This window comes from Rattus norvegicus, chromosome X (assembly GCF_036323735.1).
Source record: "Rattus norvegicus strain BN/NHsdMcwi chromosome X, GRCr8, whole genome shotgun sequence".
Lineage (NCBI taxonomy): Eukaryota > Metazoa > Chordata > Mammalia > Rodentia > Muridae > Rattus > Rattus norvegicus.
In genome coordinates, this window is record NC_086039.1 from 129282679 (window position 1) to 129294921 (window position 12243).

At 36.2% G+C, this 12243-nt stretch overlaps 1 long non-coding RNA gene across 2 annotated transcripts in view; it reads right to left on the minus strand.

Moving 5' to 3' along the window:
- Positions 1–1321: 1321 nt before the first annotated feature.
- The window catches only part of LOC120099269 (uncharacterized), a 41655-nt gene continuing 30733 nt past the window's right edge, over positions 1322–12243 (minus strand). Inside the window, exons 2-6 of one of the 2 annotated variants that reach the window (XR_005498343.2) lie at positions 9990–10178; positions 8111–8246; positions 3566–3656; positions 2229–2311; positions 1322–1611 (exon numbers count right to left, since the gene is read on the minus strand). This is a non-coding gene — a long non-coding RNA (uncharacterized LOC120099269). The remainder of the gene's footprint in view (positions 1612–2228; positions 2312–3565; positions 3657–8110; positions 8247–9989; positions 10179–12243) is intronic. The other variant, XR_005498344.2, reaches the window with a different exon arrangement.

The window sequence follows — 12243 nt, forward strand, 5'->3', positions numbered from 1 at the left end:
CTTCAGGTTGATCCACATCACACTGTTGCTGTTGTTCTTGGTGATCATCCCATGGAACTGTTGTCTCCAATACTCTGGGGTCTTCCGTTGCATCTAGGCTTTACCAATAGCCTCTCCTAGGCTATCTTCATGGTGCCAAGCCCCAACTCCTTTGCCTGACCCCTTCAGTCCTAAGCTATCAATTGCAACTGAGGGTGCCCCTTCACCAATGGCCTTCCACAGACTCTCACAGTGCCCAGCCTCAGCTCCCCTTCATGACCCCTTCATGCCTTCAAAACCAGTACCATACCAAGTCCAGTCACAGCATGAGATACAACCTTAGTATCTCTGGAACACTGCTCTCAAAAAAAAAAAAAAAAAAAAAAAAAAAACAAACACTTCCCAAAAGATTTCCCCTCTGTGATGCTGATCTCTTTCTTAGCTCCAGCTGACCAGAATCAATTGTCCCAGTAGTCTCCTTCTCCTCTTGAATATAAAGCCAGAGACACATGGCTGAAGCTGCTGAGTTCTGCTGCTTGCAGGAGCTGGAACATGGCCCCCTTGTTCTATTACATTGTCTTCACTAGCTTCCTCCTTCACTGCCTAAACTTGGCTGTGCTACATCTTGCTCTGTACACTGACCTTGAATTTAGAGATCTGTATTCCTGTCTCCTGGGATTAAAGTTCTATACTAAGTTGCCTGGAGCTAATTTAGCAGGGTGGGATCTTGCCTCAAGGTCATTACTTCCTTAATTCAATTTAATATCCTTGAACATAGGATTCAGCTCCATTTCATTTCCCGGTATCCCTTTAATACTTGAACCATATCTTTTGCATTTTTCCTTTATCAATTTTCCTTTTTCATTAAAATGCTCTTCGTGAGACTTAACCAGGAAACAAAATCTACGATGGACATTTCTGAGACTTACTTTGTCAAAGCAATTAATCTAAATCTCTTCACCTTAACCTCAGGCACACTCTTTGGACAATGGCAAAAAGCAACCACATCCCCCCCCCCAATATCATAAAAACAGTCTTTAGGCCCCATACTGAAATTCTTCACTGACCCCTCTTGGGCCAGGTCCAAACAGATCAAATTACTCTCAGTAACAAAGTCTTCTGCATTCCTACTAAGGTAGCTCATTAAGCCCCATTTAAAGCATTCCACTGCTTTCCAAATCCAAAGTCCCCAAATATACATTCTTCCAAACAAAAGCATGGTCAAGCCTATCACAGGAATACCCCAGTCCTTGGTACCAACTTCTGTCTTAGTTAGTTATTGGCTGTGAACAGACACCATAACCAATGTAAGTTGTAAAGGACAACATTTAATTGGGGCTGGCTTATAGGTTAAGTCCATTATTATCACGGTGGGAGCATGGCAGCATTGCAGCATCCAGGCAGTCATGATGCAGGAGATGAGTTCTACATCTTCAGCTGAAGAAAGCCAGGAATAGACTAAGCATCCTCCAGCATCTAGGAGGAAGGTCTCCAAGCCTACCCTGGGCAGTGAAACATTTCATCCAACAAGGTCACCCCTTCTAATAGTGCCACTCCCTGGGCCAAGCATATGCAAACCATCACAGTATTTAAAATTGTATGTATTTTATTCCATTTATGTGAAAAGGCAAACTGTAAGGAGAGATAATAAAACAAAGATTACCGGGGACACAGAAGCAAAGTTGACAATAGGGAATATTTTGAGTATATTGTCACTTATATCTCGCTTGCGGATACAAGTGTATTACATATTCTTTAAAGTTATGTGATTAGTGCACAGTGGCATTCATTTTATTCTTTAACCTACATTTATTATTAAAATCAAAATAAGTATTCTGTATTACAATATATTATAAATGTCATTACTTTCTTTATATCTACATTGTCTTCAATCATTTTCCTTTGTCTGTGAACATTATGATAGACATGTTTCAAGAATGTATGTTGCTATGCTATTATCTATCAGTGCAGGTCAGCTGTCACTAAAAATGTATTATTTTTTGATTGTAGAGGTCAAGTGCAAACCACAGTTTAGCAAGTTACTGGATGTATCACACAAATACAGTCTCAATTTCCTCAGTCATAAAGTGATAATAGTAAGAACATTTGTCTCAACCATCATTTTTGTTATTTCAAGCAGAACATGCAGAACATTTTTACTGTAGTAGGCATATAAATTCTTACTTTATCAAGGAGTCTGCAGTGACTGAAATGGTCTGTAATCCCATCAAGAGTGAATGAGCGCTCACCTTTCCCTGAATCCATGCCAAGATTTGTTGTAAGTTTTTGTTTTGTTTTGTTTCACAGCAAAGAGGACTTTCTATAAGCAAATCTGAAATATATTTTGTAGAAAAACAAACTCATCACCTTGAAAATGCATTCTTTTCTTTGTAAACATGAATTGTCATTAGCTTACTTATTTTCATTATATAATTGATAAAATGGAATTCAATGTTGGTTTATGCTACCTGGAGTATATGCTTATTTATTTATTTTTATTGGATAATTTTAATTTACATTTCAAATGTTATCCCTTTTCTCAGTTTCCTGTCCATAACCCCCCTATCCATTCCACTCCCCCTTCTCCTATGAGGGTGTTACCCCTCTGCAACCACCCTCCCCTTCTCAACTCCCTGCCCTGACATTCCCATATACTGGGGGCACCAGCTTTGGCAGGACCAAGGGCTTCTCCTCCAATTGGTGCCCAACAAGGACATCCTCCGTTACATATGCAGCTGGAGTTTTTTAAAACCTTAGTCATTATGAGTGGGATAATATATAATCTCAAAATAGTTTTAATCTGTATTTTCCTGAGTGCAAAGTATATTAAAAATATTTGAAGTATTTCTCAGCCATTGGTATTTCATTTTTTGAGAATTCTCTGGTTAGCTTTTTGCCATTATCATCAGCACCTCTCTAGACATTTTTATTCTTTCCATAATTCTCAGGTTTTAGGAACTAAAAAAGAGACATCACGAATAGATTATTGTGTTTCCTACACTAAGCTAAATGTATATCTTTCCCACCGAATATCAATATATAATCACTTACAGTAGAAATTATTCCTATTTCACATAGTCTGTTAAGAAAGGATACTTGATAAATGGTGATAGAGCTGGTAAGAAAAATCAAACTTTCACATTATTCAAGAGTTGTTGGACTGGGTAACTTTTATTATTTAACTATCAGTTTAATTATACCATAGTAGCCATGCCTTCAGCATTCTGGCATTAGATACAGGTCAGGTGTTCAAAGCCAGTCTGATATGCAGAACAAACTCCAATCTAACCAAATGAATACACTGAGACCCTACCTCAACCACCTGTCCACCTGTGCATCCCCCTTCCCTTGGGCTTCAAGTCTCTACAGGATTAGGCACAGCCTCTCCCACTGAGGGCAGACATGGTAGTCCTCTGTCATATATGCTCTGGGAGCTCTGGACTAGGCGTTTATGCTCTGGTTGGTGGCTTAGTCTCTGGGACCTCTGAGAGGTCCTTGATTAGTTGATATTGTTGTTCTTCCTATGGGATTGCTATTCCTTTGGCTCTTTTAATCTTTCCCCTATCTCTTCCAAAGTTGTCCCTACCCTCAGTCCAATGGTTGGCTGTGAATATGTGCATCTCTCTCAGTCAGTTGGTGGTAGAATCTCTCAGAAGGCAGCCATTTTAGTATCCTGTCTGCAAGCACAACATACAATCGGTAATAGTGTCAGGGATTGGTTCCCACCTTTGAATGGATTGCAAGTTGGGCCACTCACTGGGCACCTAAAGAAACTACATTGAGGGGACAAACAGGGTTCCCAGGGGCCTCCTATCCAGCACAGGGACACCAACCTACATTCAAAAATTTTGTCCCAGAATTATTCCTGTTTATTTTTTTCAGTTTTCTTTTTTCTATTTTATTAATTGTTCTATTCGTTTACATCTCAAATGATATCCCACTTCCCAATTACCCCTCTACAAACTTCCCCTCCACATCTGCCCTCTTCTCCCTCCCCTCATCTCTATGAGGGTGCTCCCCCACCTTCCTACCTTTTCCCACCCCACCACTCTAGTATCTCCTTACACTGGTGCATCAAACTGCCACAAGATCAAGGGCCTCCCCTCCCATCTATGTCAGACAAGACCATCCTCTGCTACATATGTATCTGGAGCCATGGTTCCCTCCCTGTACACTACTTGGTTGATTGTCTAGTTCCTAGGAGCTGGGTGGTCCAGCCAGTTGATGTTGCAATTCCTCTCTGTTCCTCCAGATCTTCTGCCAGCTCCCCTACTGGGGTCCCTGAGCTCAGTCCGATGGTTGGCTCCAAAGGTCTGCATCTGCATTGGTCTGATGCTGTTAAAACCTCCCCAGAAACAGCTACACTAGGTTCCCATCTGCAAGCACCGATTGACAAAGGCAATAGTGTCAGGTTTGGTGTCTGCAGACCGGTAGGATCCCCAGGTGGGGCAGTCCCTCGATGGCCCTTCCTTCAGACTCTGCTCTATTTTTGTCGCTGTTTATTCTTTGGACAGGAACATTTCAGAGTTAAAAACTTTGAAAGAGGGCTGGAGAGATGGCTCAGCGGTTAAGAGCACCCGACTACTCTTCCAGAGGTCCTGAGTTCAGTTCCCAGCAACCACATGGTGACTCACAACCATTTGTAAAGAGATCCGATGCCCTCTTCTGGTGTATCTGAAGATAGCTACAGTGTACTTATATATAATAAATGAATAAATCTTAAAAAAAAAACTTTGAAAGAAGTGCAGGGGTAAAAATGGAGTGGAGAGATGATAGATAGATAGATAGATAGATAGATAGATAGATAGATAGATAGATAGATACATAAATAGATATACAGATGCATAGAGACAGACAGAGACAGAGAGAGATGTTTCATTTTAGAGGGCATGGAAAGAGAAAGACCAGTTACACGTATTAAAAAAGATGTATTTGTCCAATTCCAGCAACCAGTTGAAAAATATTTTCATCGTTAGTTAAATCTTCAGAGACTGTATGGACAATGTATTACATTGAAATAACCATTATCTAATTAATCAATTATTAGGTCTCATCCATCAAATATTTCCTTCTGATAACCACAGGTTAGATCCAGTACTGGTGATGGTTAGTTTTCCTAGTATTTCTATGTACTTCATTTGGAGTTACATTACATCTACTTATATTAATCAGCTCAGTTCTTATGTCGAAAATTTAAAGCAACACCCTGGGAATTCTAATCCAATTACTATTCTCTTCAGGTGGTGTTGAATAAATCTCAGGTCAAAAAATAACAACATGCAACCTGGCAATAGCTGGATTTCCTTCTCAGAACCTTTCATGCGCTGATTTATCCGAGCATAGACAATTGCATTTGGTAACTGTATGCGTACAAGAACATTAGAGCTTGATCATGAAAAGGCTATTCATTTTATATCTCATACTAAGACATTGACTCTATCACAAGTTTTATACCATGTTTAGTTGGCTTGTGAAGATCTACAGAAACTAAGAAGAGATCAGAGACTAAAGTATTTGCCTTTTTATTTTCCATTAAATATCTTACATAATTAGGTATACATATTCCTTTTGTTTATACAGATGAAAGGATGACAATGAGAGCCCAAACCAAGCATTCCTTCTCTATTCTAATTATCAGGAAGCCTAGGCCTGGAACATTCTAGTCTCCTTACAATCAAATCTCCCAAAATGACTGAATCAATCTAGCTTCTCTAGGTTTCTTCCTGAAATTCTGTGCTTGGCCCCATATTAACTTTGGCAATATGTTCTAATCTTCTTGCTCCTTCTCAGTTTTTGGCTACTTCTGTCTTCAATTTCATTTAGCTTGTTCTTTCTGTAACCTGTGTGTGTAAAAATGTCTTGGTCAAACTCCCACCCACACAAAGCATACTGCCATCTATGTCTAATTTCTCTCAATTGCCTGTGCTGCTCTTAAATAGCCTTTATTTGCATTGCTTTTCTTATGAGAATTGGGTATACCCTATCTCTGACCCATTCTGTCAAATTTTTCTGACTCATTGCTTTATCTGCTTCCCAATTAAACATTACTTTCAAACACGACTGAATCCTTCAACAAACAAACCTTGCTTTCACTGTTATGGATTAAAGGTGGGGACTTAGGGTGTGTCTATATTCCAGCTAGATCATACTGCAATATACAGTGTGTTTGAATTCCTGAAGTATCACATAGTCCTAGAAGGTCTTTGGACATGGTCCCTTGCCAGAGAATCTATGGTAGTGGATTAAAATTTCTCTATAATTAAGAACATATAAAACATTTAATGTCCGCTTTCAAGATACTGTTGGCATTACTATGAGAATGGAAGATAGTCATCGCTAATCTCTCTTTCTACTGACTGTATATTGAATACTAATTATCTAGCAATATTTGCAGATTAAAAGTCAACATCTTCGGAGCATGTTTTATGGTTTTATCTATGGAGTCAACATGCTATGGATAGATTGTGAACTTTGCAGAATAAAAAGAAACATTGCAAATAAATGCAATATAAAGGAGGAACTGGGGGAACTCTCAAATTTTTGTTGTTTGCTCTTTTCCTTTCTGTGTCATAAAATCATTGCCTATATCTTTCTGTTCACACTGCATGAGGCACAGCCAACAATTTTTGGAAAGAATGGTAAGTATAAACAGTGTTTTGTCTTATGTAAGAAATCACTTTACTCTATATATTGATTTATGGGGTAAAGACTAAACTATGGGTAGAAGCCAATAGAAACATTTATTTTCTAAGGCTAAGCAATATGACATATTCAAATCATGTACACAGTGTGGATTTCTTGGCAAGTGATTTCTGTTTTCAGCTTGTATACATAACCCACACTTACTATCACTGAAACTTCAAGCCAAATTTACTAGGAAATGAAAACAAAGAAAAAGACTTCTTTTATTGCCATACGACATGATTCACTGTATTAATCCTTCCACAGCAGAATAAACACCACAGGAATACTTCAACTTTTGATTGCTTTAAACACATAGACAAGAACAAGCTTGTATGCATCAGTCTCTTGCCTTAGTGTAATTTATTTTTCTAAAGACCAAGACATCTTTGAACTAGAGGGGACAGACTTTTGAAAACCAGAAAATGTGATACCTGTCAACAAGGATAAACATGGTATTAATGAGAGTGTATGTTAATGCATTAAATTGGTAGGACATCAGCAGGGTATCAGTTTCACTGCCAACTGATTTTTCGAGATGATCTACCATTTGAATTAGTGTTAGTGATAAATTATTTCCAAGTAGTATTAATCATACTCACTGGGAAATTAAAATGTCATAAAATGATAAAGTGTTAAAGAAACAGTATCTCACATCTACACCTGCCTATGCATCACAATTTCACTGGAGTGTTTTCTCTGAATCATTCAAGACAGATTCTGTTTTTAATATGTGATGGAGTTGTTTGATGATTTCATATTCCTCTTACTGTTTTAGTAGGTTTAGAAAATGTAAATGTATAGAAGGAAAAATGGATTCTTCTATGTGATAATCACTGTCTATACAAAATGAAATAACTTAAAATAAGTTAAAAATAATTTCATTATACCAGTTTACTCTTATTAAATATTTCTCACTCTAAATTTGTGAGTTTTAAAATATGCACTGCATGTACACTCACACAAAATAAAAGTAAATGAAAAATAGCCACAGAAGATAGCAACAAGGCTTATCATTTAAGGGCACTTGAAACTTTGACTGAAAACCTGAGTTCATGGAAAGACACATATATAGCAAGCTACCCTGTTACCCACACAGTGACCTGTATCATACTGTATATGTGCAGAAACAAAATGAATAAATATAAAAAGTACAAAATATATTAATGACATTGTTTGAAATAGAGTTCATTGTTTACTCAACAAATGGAGTCTTTTTTCATAGTTTCAAGATAATTGTGAATTATTGCAAAAATTTTGGGTTATGTATATCATTCTACACTGTTTCCTAAGACATGCTGTGAAGCAATTTCATATGAGATAAAATCTTTCATCTTGGTGTAAAGCTCATTAAGACACAGATGTCCTAGAGTGAGGTGAAATATCACATTCTGCATGAAAGTTCTGTAAAGCAAGGAATTAAACAGGGTGAAATGGCTTCAAGAATTACCTGAAACTGTAGAGATGCACTAGATTCCTCCATTTCCATGACATTTCGTAGAGACATATTTAGGTAACCTGGCCCATTTATAAGACTCTCAAACAAGCTAAAGTTCTCATGAAAGAAAGAGAATCAGCAAAGCTGTCTAGAAGAAAGAGACAAGAGAAAATTACTGGAAAAAGCAGAGTCCTAGTACTTCCTACTCTGACACTCAGAATAGCAGATCCTGAGAAGATACACTTTGAGCTGACTGCAAGCTGTTTCATATGTTCCAGGCTTCCTGCTTGCATGTTTTGGTGATATAGCCATCCATGTTTGCTTCTGTAAGTAAGGCCACATCCATATTCAAGAACATAACCCCAATCAACTTAATTAGTTCACCAGTTCAACTTTGGTGATAAACTTTCTTTGGTCTGTGATCAGATGACTGTCTAATATGAGTAGAATATTATCTATCATGCATTCCATAAATATTGTCACATAACAGCCACTAATTCTAAATGTTCTGTTTATGTTTCTTTGTTTAAACTTATTTTAATCTAATTCTGTAGCTTAAAGTTTCACTCAGTTATATCCTTTGGTTCATTCCATACTGATGCACTATGTTTATTTGTCTGTTAATGACTTTCCTTCTTCAACGCTTGTGGTTTTATACATAAGTGTATCATTGTCCTTTCCCTCTCAGAAAGCCACATTTTTAACAAAGGCTGTCAAATTTAATATTCTTCTTGGTTACTTTGAAGATTATTTCATTGAAAACAATAACTGTGCAATATTTTAAGTTCAAAGAATATACTTCTTACTCACTAACCCATTGTTTGGTTGTGTAACATGTTTTAATTATTATATTCTTGCTGCATAATGAGCTTTCAAACTTTTTTTGAGTGCTGATATTTGAACATAGAGCTTCTTATATGGTTGACAATTCCTCTTTCAGTGAGCTTTATTCTAAACTCAAAATTTAAAGTACTTAAAGCTAGGAAATCTGTAATGATATTTCTTCTGAATCACTTCTCAATGTAATTGAAGACTACATAGGCTCAGGTAGCAAGAGACCTTTTAATAAGTGTTGGTGACTACTTTATTATACAAAGTGTATAATGTCCTATAAATTAATTCATAATGTTTAAAATGCTTTTTTGTTATGAAAGTGATTACTTGAGCACTTTAAAAATATTTTCGTGGCTAAAATTACATTTTCTCTCTCTTCTGACAATTTTCTGGAAGTATAAACCACTTCGATTTGAGAAATTCTTTATATGTTTACTTTGAAAATTGTCCAAAGTAATTTAAACATTTTGGAAAAGCTTTATATGTTGATGAATGCTATTTTAAAGTTACAGCAACAATAATACTTTAGGAACTTTGTATTGGATTATAAAATGCTGATGCTATTTTTCTAGTGGGAAAAGATTATTACTGTCTGTAGTTTGGGGGAAGAAACAAGGTATACAATAATTATGTGTTGTTCTATACTGTTTAAGTGCCTTATCTCTACAAGCTCTCTAATAAGTCTTAAGTATAGTTATAGCATTTCATTGTGTTACCCCTTTGAAACATCCATACAATTTAGTTTTAATACATGGAGATTATCTTAGTGTATTCATTCCCATAAGAAACACAGATCTACTTACATCTACAATAGTGGCAACAAGGCTTTCTATTGAAGAATACACAATTTTCTCTGTAGTTTATTCAACAATAGAAAAATAAACTGTGTACTCCTAAGAAATTTACATGGAGCTAATAGAACACTGTGAAACAATAAGGTAAAATGAAATGCAACAAAGTTCTACTACATTATTTTTATATAACAAGTGGATAAAATTAAATTGACATTTTTGAATACGTAAATGTTCATCAGACACATTTAAAAAAAACTACAAACCTTTCTAGTCCCTCTTCTTCGATGTTTCCTGAGCCACAGAAGGAGGAGCTGTAATGTGGATGTATCCATTGTGGCTGGTTTTCCCATGATTTGTTGATCACTGAATTGTGTACTACGTGGTTATCTTTGATGATCTTCATTTGCTGTAAAAAGAGACTTCCTTGATGGTGATGCAGTAGCTACATTCTTCTGAGGATTGAAGGATAAAATTTAGAATGTACAAAGGATTTACTTGATTTAGCAAACTGATGGTAGAAACACTCCTTCCCCTTAAGGTTTATGGCATCATGAGTCTAGAAAAGCTGGCTAGGTTTCCAGGACCAGGCACAATTTGCCTCCTGTTGCCTTAACACCAATAAGAGAACAGTTGTTTGTCTTAAGCACATGAGTGTACCTTTTTGTGTATATTGTTATGCTGGTAATTGTCATGGTTGATAGGTTCGTAGCTGGGTTTTACTGTTTGTTTCATTTTCGTGAATCATATTTTCTGGAACCAGAGAAGATTGATTGCAGAAAAATATCTATATCTCAGGTCCATTTTGGATTACCCAAATACTGTGTCCTATATGGGGCAGTCTGCTGTAAAACGGTCTATTCTAGAAATGTCTGATTAATAAAGAATAAAACAATGGTAACAATACTGGACATCTTAATGTGGGAGGGAAAATATCCCCTCAGGATTTATCCACCAGAGAATAAACTAGACACAATTAATGAATGAGAATTAGTTTCTACCAGGGATGAGACCCTTATTTGTTGTCAAATGCAGAATATTAAAAAAAAAACCAATATCAACCTTTAAATCATGTCCATGAAAAATAATAAAACTGGAATTAGCAGGTTTTTTATGTTGGTGGATATGCATACAAAAATATTTATGTATGTTGTACTAATAAGGAGAAACTATCAGTTTGAGAATGAAGATAGTAGAAATGGTTTGAGGAAAGAAAGCTGGAGTTAATGGAGAGGAAAGGAAGTAGGTAAGGTGATATAGTCCTATTAAATCATCAAATTAGTCACCATAATAATAACAGCCTATATTCAGGTATCATGAGGAACCGCATGGGATTTCCTGTTATTATTATCAATATTGAATATAATTGATTACAGAAGAAAAATTGGGTGTAAGCATTCCATTCTCCATGTGATACAATGAATATTCACATTTGGGTGAATATACTCATTGGCTTTTCTAGGTGTTTTCAATAACTATTATGTATGAAACTGATATTGGTGGTAGGGTCCTCATAGGTTTACCATCTGGCATGGACACTGGACTTGACAAAAGAAAAAAGAGTTGAGATAGTAAATGGGCAGTTTTCCCCAGGAAATATTAAAAACCTGGTAATAATAAGTTGTCCCCTCATCCCTTTATGTTCATGTACAAAGTTACCACATGTATAAAAATACAAAACAAATGGACAATTAAAACTTACCTTCTGTTCCTAAGAAACAAGCTGGAATTGACATTCTAATATTCAATAAAATAGATTTTCATCCAAAAGTAATCAAGCAAGATGAGAAAGGACACTTCATATTCATTAAAGGAAAAATCCATAAGTGAAAGTCTCAATTATGAGCATCTATGCCTCAAATGGAAGGGTACCCACATTCATAAAAGAAATTTTACTAAATCTGAAAACACACATTGAATCTCACACAATAATAGTAGTTGACTTCAACACACCACTCTCATCAATGGACAGGTCACTGAAACAGAAACTAAACAGAGACACAGGGAAACTAATAGAGGTTACAAACCAAATGGATTTAACAGATATCTTCAGAATATTTCACCCTTAATTAAAAGAATAAACCTTCTCAGCACCTCATGGTACCTTCTCCAAAACTGACCATATAATTGGTCACAAAACAGATATACAAGAAGATGGAAATAATCCTATGCACTCTATCAGATCACCATGGACTAAGGCTGGTCTTCAATAACAACAAAAACATCAGAAAGCCTATGTACACATGGAGGCTGAACAATGCTCTACTCAATGATAGCTTACTCAAGAAAAACATAAAGAAAGAAATTGAACACTTTTTAAAATTTAATGAAAATGAAGCAAAACATACCAAAATTTATAGGATACAATGAAAACAGTTCTAAGAGGAAAATTCATAGCTCTGAGTGCCTCCAAAAAGAAACCGGAGAGAACATATACTTAACTGGAGAGAACATAACAGCTTCACAGCACACCTGAAAGATCTAGAAAAAAAAAGAAGTAAACTCACCCAAGAGGAGTAG